The sequence below is a fragment of the Schistocerca cancellata genome, chromosome 2 (genome assembly GCF_023864275.1).
Source record: "Schistocerca cancellata isolate TAMUIC-IGC-003103 chromosome 2, iqSchCanc2.1, whole genome shotgun sequence".
Lineage (NCBI taxonomy): Eukaryota > Metazoa > Arthropoda > Insecta > Orthoptera > Acrididae > Schistocerca > Schistocerca cancellata.
This window is the reverse complement of record NC_064627.1, coordinates 409,908,445-409,929,259: the sequence shown is the minus strand read 5'-3', so window position 1 is coordinate 409,929,259 and position 20,815 is coordinate 409,908,445.

The window sequence follows — 20,815 nt, the reverse complement described above, 5'->3', positions numbered from 1 at the left end:
CGATGGACGGTACCCATCCCCCTCCCTTTCCGACACCACCCCTTTCTGAAGCACATGTATTGGGGATGAACTGACAATCGAAGTAATTAGCGACGCAGTGCTAATGACAGCGAGAGAAACGCCTCGTTTCAGGTGAGCCTCTCTGCTCATGATGTATAATGAACTTTCCAATTACAGACTCATTTCGCCGTTCCAGGATTTTGTAGCAGAGCTTGTTTGCAGGCAGCTGTGCATAACATTAAATTTTGAGTTATGGGGACAGTCTACGGCGGTACGAAATTGAAATTATTTCAAATCAGTGTCAGTGTTTTTTAAGTTGAACTCTGGGGTGCAGAAATCTTTTCTTGCAATTAAAGTAAATTTATTGCACTGGAAAAAATAAAAAACAATTATCAAATTTTATTCTACTGATTGAAACATGCGCTAGAACGATACTGAAAAGTATTTTTTAAGAAAAACAAGGTTTTTAGCACACTACGTCTTCGTTTACGTCTCAAGAATGAGAAAGTTATCAGGAGTGTGGAAGAACGCTTAGCCCACGCATGATAACACAGAAAAAACTTTGGGGATAGAATTGGAAGCAATGCGAATGCTAGAGGAGTTAGGCAGTAGAAAAAAGGAAATTAAGTGTAATGGCGATCGATGGAGAAATTGAAGAAATTTGGACATTCAGATTTCTGCAACATCAAAATTAATTCAAAAAGAGGAACGGTTGACGAAAATTATTTTATGTGGTGGAATTAGTTGAATAACATTTTTACATTCGGACATACAATGTTATTTAAATACGTAAGTAACACAGCGGCAAATACAGACATAACTTAACTAATGTCCAAAGTCTAGAAATAATATGCAGACGAGTAAAACGGAGAGAACAAATATGAACAGTTACTATGAACTGTCTGTAAAACCCTCACAGACTGATACGGTGATTTATGTACAATAGAGGAATATTCCCTTACTGAGACAGGAACGTAGTTCAAAGATGACGCAGAACAGGAATTTCATGACACTCGTAACGTCGTCTTTGCAGTGCTATTACAGTCAAAGTACAGTCTCTTCCTGAAGTTTTTAGCGTACTTGTAAGGCCACAAAGACGACTTTTGGATCGTATTTTGAATGACTGATTTTTGGAAGCTTTGTAGCAGATCCAGCACAGATTACAGTTCAGTGAAGTTTACCGTGTTATGACGTGTCATTTTAGAGCTTTCCAGACAGCAAGACCCGTAAAAATCCAACAGAGAGCCATCACCCTAGAATACAATTGATGTCTAGCATTAACCTCATGCGGAAATGCAGTCATGTTTGCAATTCTCTACAAAGATCGCAGCTGTCTCATGTTGCGGACGGTTCTCGGCAGATATTCGTCTTAAGGGAGATTTTTCTGTCAACTATTTTGTTAATTAGGTCAGCCAGACACAAAGTATTGTAAACTGTTTGTTTTTATGCAACTCAGATTTATTTAAAATTTTTAATAAGCAGTAAGTATAACACCGACAGCTGTATTTACTGTTTTTATTCATACACAATCGATTTCGGTGTTACAATTAGGCTATGTCAACCTGAGGGGGATGACGATATTCTTTTTGTGTCAGCTACATTAAACAGTTGAAAAGCTGTATGAAAAATGTCACTTGAATGGGATGGAACCAAAACGTGGCATAAAAGTAGGTATAACTACATGAAATGGAACAAACACCACGCAATAACATTCGTAGATTTGAAGAAAACATACAACTGTCTCTATAGTTCATCAGTGCCAAAAATTTTAAGGAATCTGGAACTTTATACAAATCTAATTAAATTAATAGGACTTACTCTAATCAGTACCAAATCGAAAGTGAAGTTTATATGAGAAATTTCTGAACCATTCGTTATAAAAACAGGTTTAAGATAAGATGATTGCCAATCGCCTTTACTGTTCAATGGTGCCCAGGAATACATAGTGAGAGTATGGTACAAGGATACCCCATAGAACACAAGAACTGGAAGTACCAAAACGTACCGCTTGTGGGCACATATCAAGAACAGCTGAAGCTGTTAAGTAGGTAAACCTATTCACCAATAAAGCATTTTACACAGACGGTAAAGGATACGGCCTTAAATCGTAATTAGTCATGTACCGTGTTTCATACTGTATTATTCCGTTCACATATATAACAGTAACTGTGGGCTAGTAGACGGGATACTAATTCTGCAAATATTCAAATCCGGAACAGATGCCTACTTAATATAACCATATCAATCATGTCACAGAACACCAAACACGATAACAGTTCCTGTAGGCTGAGGTATCGCAGGCTGTTTAATACAAACAGTTAAACATACGTATTATTAGATCACAATGCATAAGTTCATCGGCAGGAACCATTATTATACCCTCTGTGGATGGTCCAAAATGTTGGCGTCGTCTGAACTGAGGCTGAAAGCAACATAACCCAACCATAATCAGGTCTATCTATCATAGGCAATCGTGAAGTTAAACACACTAATTCTACGTACCTCCTTATCGGCTGTGGTTTGTACGGTCGCATTACATCAACTCAGTCCCCGGTAGGAAGCAGAGCACTAAATTGACAGAATCAGAGCTTCATGCGATAACCGTAACTAACATCGCAAAGTGCACTACTTTATTTGAAAGTTCTGCCTTTAGTCTGCATCATCTTCATCGAGAGCGCTCTGACACATAGCATCAGCATAAAAAGACGAAGGCGAAAGTAAAGCAGTTTGAATTAATATGGTCAGAAACTCCATACCACACGTCGATGAAATCATTTTTTGCCTTTATTAACCTCGAATGCCCTTCCCGAAGTCACAGTTCCCCTCCCCCCATTTTTAAACGTTTTTCGTCGTTCCATATTTGACCCCCAGTTGTGTTATGTACTTGACGACTTCATCACACCATCACTTCCGCGGATGAACGTCCATAGTCAGAGTTTTAACTCAAGCATTCAAAGCAAGTGAGCTACATGTTCTACCAATAGACGTCTGCTCCCCTTCATTTTCAGGTCGCTTCGGTTCTTATTCTTATCAAATTTTACCTATTTCGTACGAGGCCTACGATTTTCCTCAATATTTTTCGCTAGTACGTTAATAGTTCCTTGTCGTCTACCGAGAATTGTCACATAATACCATTAGTACCATGATTTGGATTGCATAACCTATATGACATCAAAGTATATTCTGGATAGAAAAATCAACCATTCTTTACCTACAGCATCAAGGTTTCAGGATTGTTCAAAGTGGTGCGAAGATACCTGAAGTTCTTTACCTTGGACAGTCTCAAATTCCTAACTTGCAGTGCGCTGCACTTTTCGAAGGCATGTTCTTCTCGTGTCTTCTCAGCATTTTTCTGCATTCGAGTATGCTGATTATCTGTTGTCCATTGAAACTGTAGCGGGATATATCCTGTTGGTACAGAGTCTACCAAATGTTTCGCTCTTCAAATGACGACGAGTTGTGGTTATAAAATAACGGGACTGATGTTTTCACAGAGTGAGAACACATGCGCCAAAGATGAACCACCAATAGCTGTGAAGTGTGACGCCTTCTAAGTCGAATGCGGTATCTCTGGTGTCTGCAGACAAACCAATGTGGCAGTGGCCTTTGTTTGTGTAGGAGCTGTTATTTTCTTGGCCGGAAAATGTTAAGTGAAATAACAGAGCAACGAATTGTCATGAAGTTTCTGAAGAAAAAATTCTACTAAAACGTATCGTTTACTTAAGTCTGTGGCGAACACTGTTGATCACGTATGCGAGCTTTTGAGCGGTTCAAGCGTATCCAAGATGGCCGAGAAGACGTTGAAAATGACTCACGCCCGGGGCGCCCTTTAACATCAAAAACGGATGAAAATACCAAAAAAGTAGGTCTGACCGTCGTTTGAGTATTAGATCGATTGCTGAAACTATGAAAATCGACAAAGAATGGGTAAGGAAAATTTTACATAACCAATTTAACACGAGAAGACTGTGTGCGAAACTGGTGTCGGAAACACTCACGATCGACCAGAAGGAAGCTCGTAAAAATTTTTGTACTGACGTTTTGAATACCAATGAAAATTATACTAATTTGTTGGAAAAGTGATAACGTGTGACGAATCTTGGTTTTTTCACTCATGCTCCAGAAAGTAAGTGCCAATTCATGCACTGGAAGTGCCCAACTTCCCCGAGACCGAAAAAAGCTTGTATCAACCAATCAAGTTTCAGTACGATGCTGACTGTTTTTTCGATATTCATGGAACTTTGTAGCTTCGCTGGGTTCCTGAAGATCAACTATTAATCAACATTACTACCTTGAGGTTCTTTCTGAGCTCTATGAGAAAAAAAGAAAAATCTACGCGAAATATGGAAGAACAAGTCGTGTGTCCTACCTCAAGACAACGCTCCGCCTCATACCGCGTTCTCTATTAAGAGGTTTCTAGCAAAGTACAGGATCCCAGTGCTAGACCACCCACCTTATTCGACAGACATAGGACCTTGTGACTTTTGACTATTCCTTAAGGCCAAATCTGCGTTAAAAGGGGCAGGGTTTCAGTCCGCTGAAACAGTGAAAGAAAAAGCGGCACGCTTCATCAAGAACCTTACGGAAGAAGACTTCCAGAACTGTTTCCATGAATGGAAAATTCGCATGGAGCCTCATACGGATAGAGGAGGGGAGTATATTCAGGGTGACAATAACTAAATATTTATGTTTATAAAATAAAATGCCTTACAACAATATACCCTTTTTTTATAGCCACACCTGGTAGCGTTTCAGTGCAGCCAGCCAAAACAGGGAGGAGTAACGCTATCTATAGGGTTAATCAGGGTGATATGGTGAACAAAAAATTTGGGCATCTTAGAAGACAAGCAATTGTTTATTTAAACAAAATAAAAACACTCTCCTTTCACAAAATGTTTGTTAGAAGATCCTGTTACGCTTTGTGGAAGAAGGAGAAACGTGTATTTGTTAAAATTTAACAACGTAAGATCATGGCGTATCGAGACCGCTGTTTAACGTTCCACGACACTGCAGTTCGTCATGGTAATGATCTAACGGGTGCCACGCGTGTAAGGAATCGATGAATTCAGAATGGCCATGCTCAACTGCATACAGGATATTAACGACCCCACGTGACTGGCGCTCGAGTAGAGAGGCACATAATTAGTTCGGCCTTTTCGGATCGTACAGCTACATCACACACATTGATTCAAGAAATTGGCTTGTTTTCAGCATGGGAAATATCCACACTGGTAGTACACCGAGAACTGTCAGCGCGGTGACCACTGTTGAGGCTTCCCTTGACGTGGCGGCAGAGACAGGCGTGTCTGGAGGTGCGCCTAATGGAAAAACTGGACACGGGAGTGCCACCACGCCGTGTTTCCCGACGAGTCAGTAATTCTTACAGAATACCGATGGACCGATCCCCGCGTGGTGGCTCTGAGAAGAAAGAAGGTGGCCAGACTGCATTCGTCATCATACAGGCTCAGCATTTGACTTGATGTTTTTGGGTTCTTAGTGCCCAACACAATTGTATATGATTCGCAAAGCGAGTAATTTGGAAAGCAGCCGCTATATTTATGACGTTTTAAGTCGAGAAGATGCACACCATTTGTAGTGTCCCTGTGGCACTGTAGACCAACAAGATAATGCAAGACCGCATGTTATTAGTGGTGTGATGACCTACCTCGATTAGGTCGGCGTTCTTGTGCTGTCCCGGTCAGCACTTGCTCTAGACGTCCCAGACTCGCACACAATGTACTCAGAAAGTGCCGAGAGACCAGCACTGCACCATTCGCCAGCGACTACCCTGATGAACTTTAACACAGGGTTGAAGTATCGTGAAATGGCGTACCCGTAGCTACAATCGGATCTCAGTTCGATGCGATGCCCAGCCAGTGTAGGATCGTTGTTGCTGCCAAAGGTGGCGGCTCAGTGCATTAAATATTACACCTTGTAAACCATCCGATCTCCCACTAATTTATTCGTATGTTCTTCCTGTTATGCTGTAAAATTTCGTTATTTCCTATCGTTACTGAAGTTACCCCTTTAACGGCCAGCAGCTTAGATTGCACTGACAGTCTCAACCATTTCAACTTCCGTCTCTGCCATGGCTACGATATAATTTCCTGACATGCGTATGACCAGTCAGACTTTCTCCTTATTGCTTCTTTTCTTCCTATTTCAGTGTTATATGTGAAAGTACGAGGGGAATTCAATAAATAATGAAAATTTTTTCTGCAAGCAGGTTGGTTTTATTCACGATTCCAATACGCCACCGGCCGCTGTGGCCGATCTGTTCTAGGCGCTTCTGTCGCACGCTCGAATCCTGCCTCGGGCATGGCTGTGTGTGTTGTCCTTAGGTTAGTAAGGTTTAAGTAGTTCTTTGTTCTAGGGGACTGATGTCCTCAGAAGTTAAGTCCCATAGCGCTCAGAGCCATTTGAACCATCCAATACGCCATATTATTGCCCAGTCTTTCGACCACAAAATCCTTTTTTCAGCATAGTCTCAGCTGAATGCGTCGGCCTTACGCCACCTTACTGGGAGGGCCTATATGCCCGCATGGTACCACTCTATAGGTTGACGTCGGAAACAATGTATTGCTGCATCAATAACCTTCCCATCATCCAGTTACTCCTTCATGTGGAGTACATCCATCACTGGGCAAAACAGATGCAAGTCAGGGGGTATGAGATCCGGGCAGTTGGGAAGATGAGGAAGAACAGTTCAGTGGAGTGAGCTGCTATCGCATGCGCAGACCAGTATGAGGCCTTGCGTCGTCAAGGAAAAGTAAAATATCGTTTGTATTTTTATGATGACGCAGTCGTTTCTTGAATTTCTTGAGGGTAGCACAATACACTCAGAGTTTATCGGTGACCCTTGATGGAGAACATCGAACAGAATAACCCCTTCAGGACCAAGAAGACCATCGCCATGACCTGACCAGCTCATGGTGCAGCTTTGAACTTTTTGTTCGGAGGAGAAGTGGTGTGGCACAACTCGATGTATTGCGGTTTTGCTTCCGGTTCGAAGTGATGAACACTTGCTTCAACGTCTGTGACGATGTTTCACAAAAAATATCACGATCAGCCACGTATCCGGCAAGTAATGCCTCACAGATGGTGATTTGTTGCTCTGTATGGCCTTCTGATAAGCTGCGAGAAATGGAGCGGGCACACACCTTTGAGTACTGCAACGGTGGAAGAGTATGTCAGCACTACCAACAGAGGCGTTCAGCTCTACAGCGAGGTACTTCATTGTGATTCGTCAATCATCTCAGATAATAAGCTTCCGTACTTTCCAACACTGCAGGGATTACAGATGTGCACGGCTCCACGGCACATTTGAGATCGGACAGGTTAGCGCAACATTATTCCACTAATTGACAGACGCTTCGCTCAACGACTAACTGTGCTCTTTTTCCCTGCCAGCAAACATATATGTTCTGCAAGTGCATGAGAATATGTGCAATGCTCTGGTTTTTAGGCAATAGAAACTCAACGAGACCTCTGCTTTTTGAACGCAACTCCGTTACGACGCCATTTTGAAGATTATGTATAGGGCCGCCACCTATCGGGACTTCATGAAACTATGGGGGCTGAAGCGCGAATATTTCACGATGACCAATAACAGATACCGCATTTTTGTTCAGTCGGAATTTGCCGAGAAAGAAAGCCTTGCATTACTTATTGAACGCTCGTCGTAGAAGAAGAAATAACGTGAAGAAGGAAGAGAGAGAGAGAAGGGTGGCAAGGTGGCACTCCGGTACATGCTTTGCATTTGTTTATCCTCTGCACTCCGTTATCGCAGATCTGCCCAGGAAGCACCATTAAAGCGCGGCAGGTGGGGGAGAGCAGCTGACACCGCCGCACCTGCCAGAGCACGGCGGTAACACGAGCCAGCTGCAAGGCGCCGCGCTGCCCCACCCCCTGTTCATTATGCACCTGTCTTCTGCGAAACACCTGCGCACAAGTTTACATTTCGCCCCATTCTTCTGTAAAACAATGAAAATGTGGCTACTCTCCAGCTCTGTTTTTGTCTGTGTATTTTCCTTTTAGTTTCGTTTTATTCACACAGTGTGCCTCTGCCAGGCACTGAGTTTACTTGTTTTCTCCCGACTTTGTAAGCACTGGTTTCCCTGCATGAAGTTTTTTTTTTAGTGAAATCTGCTGTGATAGTGTTCATTGATCCTAACTTTCCATTATTTCGACTCCGTTTTTCTCTTACTGCTTCTCATTTGATTCAACCTTGGCACTGTGTGGTTATTTACCATTTCTCTTTGAGCCATTAAGCTTCTTTGATATACTTCATTCCTTATATTAAAAGGATATTAGCATCTTTTTACATTTGAGTTCCCTAAGGTCTTTCTGAAGACAAAGAAGAGGAACACTATTACTAACAGTTTCTTTGACTCACGGGAGAGCGACATGGAAATGTCAAAGATCCTACAGTGGAGGGTCCAGTTTTCCCACGACAGGTTACTTACAAAATTTCAAGAACCAGTATTAAGAGAAAGCGTATGGAAGGCTTCTTCTATCCATTACGTATCACTTACGTAGCCACCTTGAAGACAAGATTAGCTTTATTACAGCACGTAAACAGGCATCCAATCAGGCATACTTTCCACACGCCATGCATGGTTGGAATTGTAAGACCCCTAACATGTTGTGCCATGGTAAGTACCCACAGTCTTTCCCTTCACAGTTGTTTATATGTGAAGGTACATATAGATGTAGAAATGTGTCTGACATTATCTCGCTGGTGAGCAGAGTTCGTATAACAAGGCAAGACTACAGCACCAACAGCTTATTAAATCTATCCTGAAGTTAAATGTATCCTGAAGCTTTTAGCATTCCCTCAACAAATAAAGAGACATTGCAAACAATGGCTTCAATCCCAGTGTGGCAGCAGATGATACTACATGTTGCAGTCTGGTGAACACTTTTAGCTGCCAGTCTTATTTGTTGCTGCAGCCAAGGGCAACTAACTCTCAAATAAAGATGAATCTCCTCTTACTACTAAATATAAATTTCACAAATTCGCCACTCTCATTAAGTCTGCTAGTTGGCTTCGAGATCGCAGCAAAGAGTCCCTAATTGTATTATCTGGCACCTACAGTGGGAAAATAATCCTAATTTTTGCAACTGTCTCATGCCACTGTGAAAGTATATATGGTTATGGAGCTTCCATCAAGAATTTATGCAAGTTCTGTGAGCATCACCACTAACAGAGATCCACAGTGCAGATCTTACAAGAGATGCGTTCAAATTCTAAGGTCTCTGATTTTAATTTTCACGAAATAGCCACACAAAAATATTTTTGTTTGTGTAATTTCTCAATCTGCAGCTATGTGCAAGAGAGGGACGATCTATACCTGAACTTGTGCAAAGAGATTCTTCAGACTGAGCAGTCAGTGGCTCAGGAAAAAAGTAGTGCTGCTCTTCAGATCCGTGAGGTCTCTCCAGTGATCGCAATGAGTGGAACAAAATTTGTGGGGCAGGTTGATGCAACGGCATCCCTCGAAAGATCCTAAATTAGTAACTACGGCATGTGCGAGTGTAGTAAGACAAAGCTTCCAAGGTGTACGAAAATACGCATCTTACTGTTGTGAACAGTTACGTCAGACATGGAAAGAGTAGAAAGTGGAGATAGGTTAGCTCTTTAGAATGCTGTATTAATGTAGGAAGGCCTTCCTCATCGTTTGTTTTTGCTCTTGATTTGAAAAGAGAACTGACAAGGTGCATACAGCAACAAACTGGGGAACGTGTGAGCTGCAAAGGCATCAGGCTTCAGGCTTTGTGACAGTGTAAAATAATGTTACAGACACAATTTATGTGAGCACTTAAGGTATTCTAATCCATAACCAATCTTCACTAAGCCAATGTGATCAGAAAAAAGATTATAAAATACTTCCTTTCTACTCCCTGCTTAGGTCACCTGAGGATACGCCCAAGTTGGTGTGAAACCGATTGTGCTTTTCATTCAAAGCTTTCTATAGCCAGGGTGGTGTTTCCGCCTTCTTAAAAAATGCAAAGAACTGATTCATGAGAGTGGGTGAGGTAGCTCTCACCTCATCGCTCCCCTGCCATTTATAATTCTGCATTGAGCAGATCACAACGGAGCTAGCTGCTGTCAGTGGTTCACTGCTTACCAACCGCTCCTGACCCTGCATGGAGCCGACTGCATGGCGACTCTGGAGTCACCACGTGCTTTGCAGTCTTGGCTCATTCACTGATTCACTCACTAGCCAGTTTGGTTATTTCTTCATTCACCTTTCTTGATTTGTGTTCAGTTCGCCACAGATATTGTTCATTACAAAATAACAGTTCATGTATTATATTATTAAATTTCACCCATATGCATGCATAGATTGTAGAATATTCTGCATGTACGTTCTTTTTCATTTTTTGTTTTTACCATTTAAAAAGTATTTTAATTTTTCCAAATAAATTATTTTTTAGTGCTGCATAACATAAGTCAACCACAATTCCTATGCCTAGAGAGATTCAAGCAATGTGTGGTATCATTTACCAAAGTGGATGACAAAAGGAAAATGACATTACTGTGAGGTGATAATTTCCTGTTCTTCTGGCTCATCGAGCCTCAAGAGACATCTATAGACCAAGTATTCATCAGTATCTCTGAAACTGTGTGGGACAGGAAGCGAATGCAGCTAGGAATATCCGTTTTCACTTCAGATGAAATTCGCCTTCCAAGATGTCAAAGTGAGTCTCAGTCTGTATCCAGCACGGCATTGTAATTTATACTTGTATGGATATGGTGTCTGTTCTTTCGGACATGTCTGAAAGAACAGACACCAATGATGACCTGCAGCTGTCTAGAACGAAATTATATATTAATACCTTAAGCTGCTCACGGGAGTTGATACACATCAACGGGAACAGGTGAAAATGTGTGCCCCGAACGGGAATCGAACCTGGGATCTCCTGCTTACATGGCAGACGCTCTATCCATCTGAGCCACCGAGGGCACAGAGGACAGCGCGACTGCAGGGACTATCTCGCGCACGCCTCCCGGGAAATCCACATTCTCACCTTGTACGTCCGCACACTACATTCGTAGTGTCCCACCCCAACACACTCATTAATCGTGGAAGACATTTTTAAGAGTTCGGGGAGTATGTGTGCATCCGCACAGAAGAAGAAGGTCATGGCCGGTACTGCCAGAACTATATACTTATGTGGATAACCGAGCGAGGTGTCGCAGTGGTTAGCACACTGGACTCGCATTCGGGAGGACGACGGTTCAATCCCGCGTCCGGCCATCCTGATTTAGGTTTTCCGTGATTTCCCTGAATAGCTCCAGGCAAATGCCGGGATGGTTCCTCTGAAAGGGCACGGCCGACTTCCTTCCCCGTCCTTCCCTGATCCGACCAGACCGATGACCTCGCAGTTTAGTCTCTTCCCACAAACAACCCAATCCAACCCTAACTTATATGGATATGGTGTCTGTTCTTTCGGACATGTCCGAAAGTACCGGTAATTCTGAGACTGTAAAACGGTGACCAACTGTCTGAAAGTAATTATAAGGAGCAGGAAAATGGAAATGAGACAGATGGAAAAAAGTAAGTAGGCTGTTTATTACTTCAAAAGTAATCGCCATAATTATTAACACATGCAAACCACTGAGAGACAGAAAGGTCAATGCCTTCATGGAAAAATGTTTGCGGTTGCCTACAGAACCATGATTGTACACAGGCGCGCCCGGCTTCGTCCAAATCAGATCGATTTGGCTACGTTGAAGAAGTTTCGCTGAGAACCCCTTACGCAAACTTCATACAGTACCAATCTCTCCCCATGAGATTCTATATTTGCGGAGTCATGAAGAAATAGATTCGTTGCCGTCGCTTTGCTTTGGACGAAGACTTGAGTGCCTGGGTACCTCATGGTTCCGCAGATAACCGCAAACATTTTTCCATGAAGGCATTGACTATCATGTCGCACAGCGGGATAAAATATTAACAGCTATGACGATACCTTTTGAAATAATAAACAGTTTACTTACTTTTTTCCGTTTGTCTAGTTTTCATTTGACTGCCCCTTGTATAATTTCTATAAATAATATTCGCAGTTCACTCCATACCAACCAATACGTCCAGTTTTGACAGACAAATTTTAATCACAGATATATTTGCCAAGAAGCAGAGATTCCTTAAATTTGTTGGAATCCAGATTACTGCTGCACCCAGGAATTCATTTGTACATTATGAAAAAGATTAGGTATTCCAACTACATTGGCATCTGTGAGCGTAATTATGCAAAGAAGGAAAAGTATGCACCGAGAAAAGGAGTTAACTCAAATCGAGTAAAATTAGTCAAATTATGTTTATAAATAATAAAATTGATTAATTACGTCATCTTAGACAAACAGTTACGCTGATTGTGAACGACAGCTGTAGATAACTTCAGGAGGTAGAAAATCAATTTCAATAATGTTGAAATTTCTACACTATTTTTTTTTGTTTTCAGTAAAATTTTGAAAAATAACAAAAATGGCTTTTATTTTTTATGATTTTCCATATTCATAAAACATTCGGAATTTTGTTGCGATATTTTAAATTTTTACTGAAGACAAAGGACTTTCCAGAAATCACAAAACGTTAAGGGACTTAATGGTAAATTATTAATTATATTTCTGTGTTAATTAAAAGCAGATTAAAAGAAGGTGTAATGGGATGGCTCTGATTGCTTCGTGTAGGTTAGGATTCTCTGCTGAGGAAGGATGTTGTGCAGGTGAGGAAGGAACGCCCGCATCTCGTGGTCGTGCGGTAGCGTTCTCGCTTCCCACGCCCGGGTTCCCGGGTTCGATTCCCAGCGGGGTCAGGGATTTTCTCTGCCTCGTGATGGCTGGGTGTTGTGTGCTGTTCTTAGGTTAGTTAGGTTTAAGTAGTTCTAAGTTCTAGGGGACTGATGACCTCAGATGTTAAGTCCCATAGTGCTCAGAGCCATTTGAACCATTTTTCCAAGACGCGTATCAAACTGAGTTCTGCCAAGAAATTGTAATTATTTGTTAATTATTACTTGAGAATAGAGTTTATTATTATTATAAATATGAGTGAATAATTATTTGTAACTTTAATTCCTCTCTCAATAAGCATTATCTGAGTTAATTTTTTCTTTCCGCTGCAAGGAGAGCAGCCATTGATGATAGCGATTTGTATCGCATTTTTATCTGTGTTTCTTACGAAAGTATCAAAGGTTTGCTCGATGAAAATTAGTCTAAATAGTGCACAATATAAAAGTAAAGTTTAATAAGCATTAATTCAAATACTTATCCTGTTAAAAGGAAATTTGCTGTATCAATAGTAAGTCTCTGTCAGTTATCTACCGCCATCTTAACAATTGTCTCAGCGGCAAATTCAAATTACGCAATTCTGCTGACATAAATGCCGAAGGTAATAAAAATGTGTAAAAATATATGTGCACCGGTGGTCCCGAACTCATTTTAATGAAAATAATTCGAATCAGATTGGTTCTTTAAAAAACAATGCTCATAGCACGATCCTTATAACAAACTTTTCTTGCTGATGTATGGAGACGAAATAAAATACGCACGAGTTGCGAAGAATATTTTTTCAGGTAACATACGTCAGTGTTGTGCGCGGCTGATACTCGGTGGTTTTAATGATCATTTTGCGAAGATAACTGTTTCCATAAATAGTTGTATAGAATTTGTTGTGTGAACTGTGATTTAGTGACACTTACACAACTAACAGACAACACTTTAACACAACGTCAACTGGGAGTTCTTTAGCAACTTGACCAAACCTATAGCCGGGAGAAAAAAATATTTTGTTATTATTCACTGTAATGAAATAAGAATATCATTTTCATTTACAAATTAGTTAAATACCAAACCGCTGAATAACACAGCGAACGCCACACTACGACTGCTGATACATCGGTAACGATATGGCCATCCGCTGTTTCTGCGAGAACGTCAGGTTGCGTCCCACTCCAAGGCTGGTAGAGTGGTGGTCTTCCGTTGATATCCCAGGAATGGCAGGACGACTGGATGCTCTCATCGTACTTTCTGGGACGATAGCGAAGAGCAGGACTGCCCCTGGTGCCCAAATGCTTACGCTGCAGGCAACGGTTCATGTCCCGGCTGAGGCAGAAGCATCTACGCCATCGGCGCGGTGAGGAGTAGGTCAGGCTCGACGTCACATCACCGTCCAGCTTTTCGATGATGAGGAGTTGGTTCGCGAGTGCTTGAATACTGCTACTCCGTGCTGATGTCATGGTAATGTTGGCGTTAGCTTTTCGCGCAGAAAGGTCTGTGGTTGAGCCGACGGCCTTGTCGTAATTGGGCTTCAGTACCTATTTGAAACCTCGTGGCATGTTTAGTCAGTCAGTACAGAGACGGTTGCGAAACTGCTGAGTACAAAGTCCACTGTCCCATGCCCGGCTTGGCTGTGGCCTGATTCTGCCCTGGCACTGCGCTGCTGGTTCTAAATTTCGTTTCGAACTGTCACTTTGCAGTGGTACAAATACAAGGAAAATGGCACTGAATTAAAAAACCAAGGTACTTTCCTTTCAGTTATTTTAGTAAGTGAGCAGTGAGTCATAGAAAACAATTAGAGCGCGAGTGGTTCTGATTCGATCTCTGAAAAGAACACTTTGGCTCGTCTGTAGTACACATTTTCCCTCAACCTCGATGCCATGATTCTGTGGCCGCAGAGAATGCTTCTTTAGGTGTCTGTCCTGACTTCTCTTGATGCAATAGCGGCAAAATCGAGAAACTGTGACTATAGATTCCAATTTTCATCGACGAAAATAGCAAAAAATCACTATGTTTCAGGATGGAAGGGTAAGGAGGATGATAAACCACTTTATGTTTACGATATATGTATTTAGACTGTAGCGATGAATGAAAATTGGTACCAAGGACGAGATTCGAGCCGGCCGCTGTGGACGAGCGTATCTAGGCGCTTCAGTCCGGAACCGCGCGGCTGCTACGGTCGCACCTTTTAATCCTGCCTCGGGCATCGATGTGTGTGATGTCCTTAGGTTAGTCAGGTTTAATTAGTTCTAAGTCTAGGCGACTGATGACCTCAGTTGTTAATGCCATAGTGCTTAGAGTCATTTGAGCCATTTTGAACGAGATTCGAACCCGGCTCTCTTGCTCACTAATCCGGTGCACTAACGACTACACCACCCCGAGGTAATGGCTTTTCACAACTGGACGGAATACATTAGGGTCCTAACCACCCCTCAATCCACTTGGTATTCTCCCAGAAATCGAACAGCGAACTTCAGATTTGTGTCCACGAAGAAACTCGTTTGTCGCTTTCGCCCTTTCCGCTGCTACATCGTCTTGGAGCAAGAACACACGTGCATCCCCTTCCGCTGGTTTTCTAGCCATACTAGAAGGAGTTTGTACTTAAATGCATATTAGTTGCTCATACTTGTCACCGAAGTGCCATTTGGCGATCACTCAGAACAAATTTATCTATTCGGGTGACCACATTGTCAGACTTGCTACTGCGATGGCGAGATGGTTTTGATTCGTCTTCACTGGACGTTCAACTTTCTTTGAATTTTTACACCCACTAACACACATTCTTCAAATTTATGACACCATCGCAATGAGTCTCTCTCAACTGGTGATGAGTGTCAATGGCTCCATAACACAAGTGGAGAAATAAAATGAATATTCGCTGTTCTTGTAATGAAAATGGACTGTTTCTTACATTAAAAACTGCTCACTTTGGCCGCAGCCACTAGAGTACGGAGTGCTGTACAGTGCTGCCACCTGTCATGCGTACACAAAGAGTTGCCACGTATATTATCTCTAAATTACTAAATTCCCATAGAATTTACGATAGCGCTTGGAATCAATTCGCGGTTCCCTCTAATCTGGTATTATCAACATATAATGTAAAACAGGACATTTTGTACTTACTTTGTATGTGACACGTCGTTGGAGACCTTATAACTGTAACTAACTAGTGCATAAACAACAAATTATGACTCTTTTTGAATACAATAAGGAGTAGTAAAATTTACGATGGTTTAGTTACAATGTAACATTTTCCCACTTTATTGTGCTAGGGTTCAGCCAAACCCCATGTTTATATCTGATTCCAGTACCGAGGAAAAAAATATTAGTGATCTCAGGCCTTGAACGAACCTCGTACCTCGCGTGTTGAACGATTCTTCGGTGTCTGGAAGGCCCATAATGTCACAGCTCTGAAATGTGTTTAACTGCAGGAAATATCCCCGTCTACATCAGTCCTGTCACGACTGTAACGTCACCTAACGCAGTATGATGCTATAAACATACTGCATCCTTTTTGCAAGGAAAATATATGTGTTATAGTTTCATGTTCAATGAGTAGTCGATCAACAGAGCCCTCTTTAACTTTCTCTTTTAGTTCCCTCCATCATTATCTCTTGCAAATATGGTAATTGCGTCTCACGTCTTTAGAAGTTTTAACCATTGCACTTAAACAGCTCTCATTGTGAAAATGCATGTGTGAAAGTTACTTTGGGCCTGTGTAGTAAACAAGTGCTCACTCAGTATATATTCCCATCCAGGGTTCTCCACACACCACTCCCATCATAATGCGATATTTAGCTGAGAAACAACAGCGACTCATTACTGGGCTCCATCTATTAATAAGAGTAGAAAGTAAGATCTGACTGCTCTGAACCAGTACAGTGTATGGCCACACTCAATTACAAATCCTGTTACTTCGAATTGACACTATATATTTCAAAGTCTAACTCAAAAGAGTCAAAGGTTAAGTGCAAGCTGAATATGAATAAGTATCCTTCCCCTATAAATCCCTTCTGCATGATTACTTCCAGTTTTGAACACATCGAGACTTAACTGAATTAACAAAATTAACCTGATAATGATTAGTGTGTAGCTCTGCTCTGCGACTCGTACTCTCGGCTTACGGTGAAACTTAAGAGTTGAAATGTAGGGCATACAGCTGGTCAAGGGTGTAATTGCGAGCTTGAGGATGGTGGGGGGTAAGTATGGCATGTTGTACTCGGGTTGTAAAGACCTGTTATTAACGACTCTGGTAGATTCCCATCCATTGCTATAAAACAAGAATGATGGGGGTCGAATGGAAATCATTAATTTTAAAACACAGGGTCAATAACTGAAAGCTGACTATAAAGAACGTCGCCAGTAGTGGTTTAAGCGAGAACTGATTAACACATTGAGCCAGTAATTCACTCACAAACGACTGAAAGTGCATGAAAAATTTATATGAAAGCATTCGGAAAAGATAGAGGAAGCTAGAATGTCCACATAGCCCTTCATATAAATGAGCTATTGTCAACTGCTACGAAAATTCCATAACGAGTGAGTGGAACGTGGTGGATGTGTAATCACAAAACCTACATAGGAATTTTGATCGGATTCTGAATTTCATTGATGTCAATACTTACCAAAAGAGAGCGGATGCATCCGGGAAGAAGTGACCCCACAAAACACGATATAATTTTTTGACCGAGCCCACATGCTGATCGGGAAGCACGTGACCTGAGAATCAGGTGCCGCATGTCTGCTTGAAAAGTAATCGCGGTAACTATGTTCTCGTCCGACCGAACGACTGACAGACTTAACACCCATAGACGATTCAGTGCTTTTCTACTCAGTGCTAAATCACGCGGTATTGTCAGTAGCGTGCGGCCCCGGATATCCAGGCGAAACAGTCCTTTTTTCTTCACTGTTCAGCACTACAGTGTGCTTACGCGGAGCTCTGCCTATACTTACCTCGCTCTCAGCTGAGGCTATCGTCACGTCAATGATTACTTTTACAGACAAACGAAAACCGAACGTGAGTATTCCTTGGCCCACGCTGAAAGACATTCCTACTTCGAAGAGATCGATAGTGAAAGAATTTAAGACTTATTTATACAGGAGGAGTTGTTGCATACTCGTTTGGTTCAAATGGCTCAAATGGCTCTGAGCGCTATGTGACTTAACTTCTAAGGTCATCAGTCCCCTAGAACTTAGAACTACTTAAACCGAACTAACGTAAGGACCTCACACACATCCATGCCCGAGGCAGGATTCGAACCTGCGACCGTAGCGGTCACGCGGTTCCAGACTGAAGCGCCTAGAACCGCACGGCCACACCGGCCGGCTATACTCGTTTGAGACAGCATTATGAGCACCTGAAAAAGTTTGAAAGTGACCTCCTTGTGGATCACCATTTGGATAGCTGGTCTACTCATGGAATATATAGATTTGAGGGGCATTCGGTTGTGACAGTGGCCCATTGAAGAATTGCATGGGAGCTAGAGGGCAGGCATAATCGTTGTTAAGGTTCCGATCGACCACATATGAGCACGACTAGGGATGATATCCGTATTGTGCACCTGACATCCAAGAGCAAGTAATGCACTACCTGCAGCATTCTGTATAGTCTCGCACCATTGGTCAGAGAATAGCAGCAACGAGACTATGGAATTAACGTGCCAAGCGTAGTAAACCGTTAACATCACATCACAAATGGCTGCCTTTGGTGTAATGCCGTGACCGGGAAGCATAGCCTGCTCATGAATAGGGTCACATTATATTGCACGCAAATTATTTATTGTGTCTGAAATATTGGAGTGTAAAGTTGACAGTTTTATTGTGAACAGGAGTGTTTATGTGATCCTGCAAGCCGGCCGGGGTGGCCGAGCGGTTCTAGGCGTTTCATTCTGGACCCGCGCGACCGCTACGGTCGCAGGTTTGAATCCTGCCTCGGGCATGGATGTGTGTCATGTCCTTAGGTTAGTTAGGTTTAAGTAGTTCAAAGTTCTAAGGGACTGATGACCTCAGATGTTAAGTCCCATAGTGCTCAGAGCCATTTTTTTTAATCCTGCAAACTGCGATTATAAAAACAAATTGAAACGATTAGACACTTGGAGAGAAATAAGTGAGGAGTTAGGAAATAATGTGCACGATATGATTAAGAAAAATGTGTCCTTATGGATATCGTTTTACTGCAGGTACAATCCTGCTGAAAGAGAAGTCATCTTTGGAAATTTTAGGGCCCACACAATTCAGTAACTATTCGAAATCGGTAGCTGTCATTCGCAAAAAAATTGTGAAATAGCCCATATTACAATTCAGCTCTAAGTTGAGACATTAACTTTGCCCCACCATTCTGCTCCCTGCTTTTTAAAAGAGAGGTTGTCCACCAGGGTCTTTTCTTCTTCTCTTCCTTTCTCTGATGATCAGCTTCTTGCAGTATAATAAATTCTATACATGCGACTAGCCGACGACTGCTAAACCCTCTTCTTTCCTCATAATATCGACAGATGAAACTGTAATTAAAATGATACTTCATAAAAACAAAATGGGAGCACCCTCGATAAGTTATCAGAGCCCACTGTGATTCCACATGGGCTAATCCGTTGGTCCCAAACCCTTGGTTTGTTGAGGATGACAGGCTCTACACCAATGCGTTGGCGATCAACGTCCGGCCGATTCAATTGGCTGTTGTTTGTTTGCCTTCATTGGGCTAGTGTGTACGCGCCTTACGATGTTGAGATACTCGCGTGGTGAGTAAGATCCCTAGATCTGCCCCGGACAGAACATTTGTGGTACAAGCTCGGATGTTAGTTTCGTTCCAGTGCCAGCATCCATGATATCAAGAACCAGTTACAACAGTTGTGGGCCAGCGTACCTCAGGAGAGGATAAAACGGCTTTATGACACGCTAACCAACCCAGTTAGTGCACGTACCCATGCCAGAGGCGGCTGCAACGTCCGTGATATGTGCGCTAATTCATCCAAGTTCGTAGTAAATTTGACTCGATTTTGTAATCAATGAAATATCATTGCATATGCTCTCAACATGTGAAGTTTCTTTTAATTTCCTTCTCCTCTTCCGGGTGCTCCACATTTTTATGTGGCAAGGTGCACCACATCGGTATGCTTAAGTCACAGGAACAACAATATATTTACACAGATGCTGTCAACCTTTTATTTAAGGGCGAATTTTAGAATGATGAGACATGTGAATCTGCTGCCACCTTTTTAGGTGACCATATCCCAGGTTCCACTAGCGTGTGTAGAAACCAGTGCGATACAGCAGAAATATTCAAAGTTTGCTCTGTGGAGACCTGGGACTCTGCAAGGCTTCTGCAAGGGCCTCCGTCAAAATAACATCAATCTAATGAACAAGGCCGCAAACACCGAGCAAAGCAACTCTTATAAACATCATATGAACGTCTGGTTTATAAAAGTTATTTTTTCTCTCAATGCATAATAGCCGAGAATGAGAGAAACACCATATTAAATCTATAACAGTGCTATGATCAAAAACTACAAACAATGTAATTTGGCTGGTAAAAGGACGTATGTGGCAACTCGATACTCGCCGCTACACAAGCACACAGCAGCCGCGCTGACATCCCTCTACCCCCCCCCCCCCTTCCCCCCACCACTCTCAAACTCTCTCTCTCTCTCTCTCTCTCTCTCTCTCTCTTTCGTTGCACGCTTTTTGATCTACACATGCTGCAAACATTCCACTACACTCTCTTTCATCCACAAACACCTCGAACCATCTCGAACCATCTCGAACGATTTCGTCACTTTGCTATGATTCACTGCCCGGAGCTACATAACTCTATGCTGTGCAACACAGAGTAGATTTCCTACTGGAGTGTGCGACTGCGGTGTGCAGTCCATTCCGGCACAGTGAAAGTGCACATCTCCCTTGGACTGCAATATATTCAATTCATGTTAGTTACTGACTACTGTTGTAAAATTTAATATCTTATGGTAGTATTATTCTGTACTTGTCATACTGAAAAATTACACTGTTAGTTTTAAAAGACAGAATGGAGTGTTAGGTCAA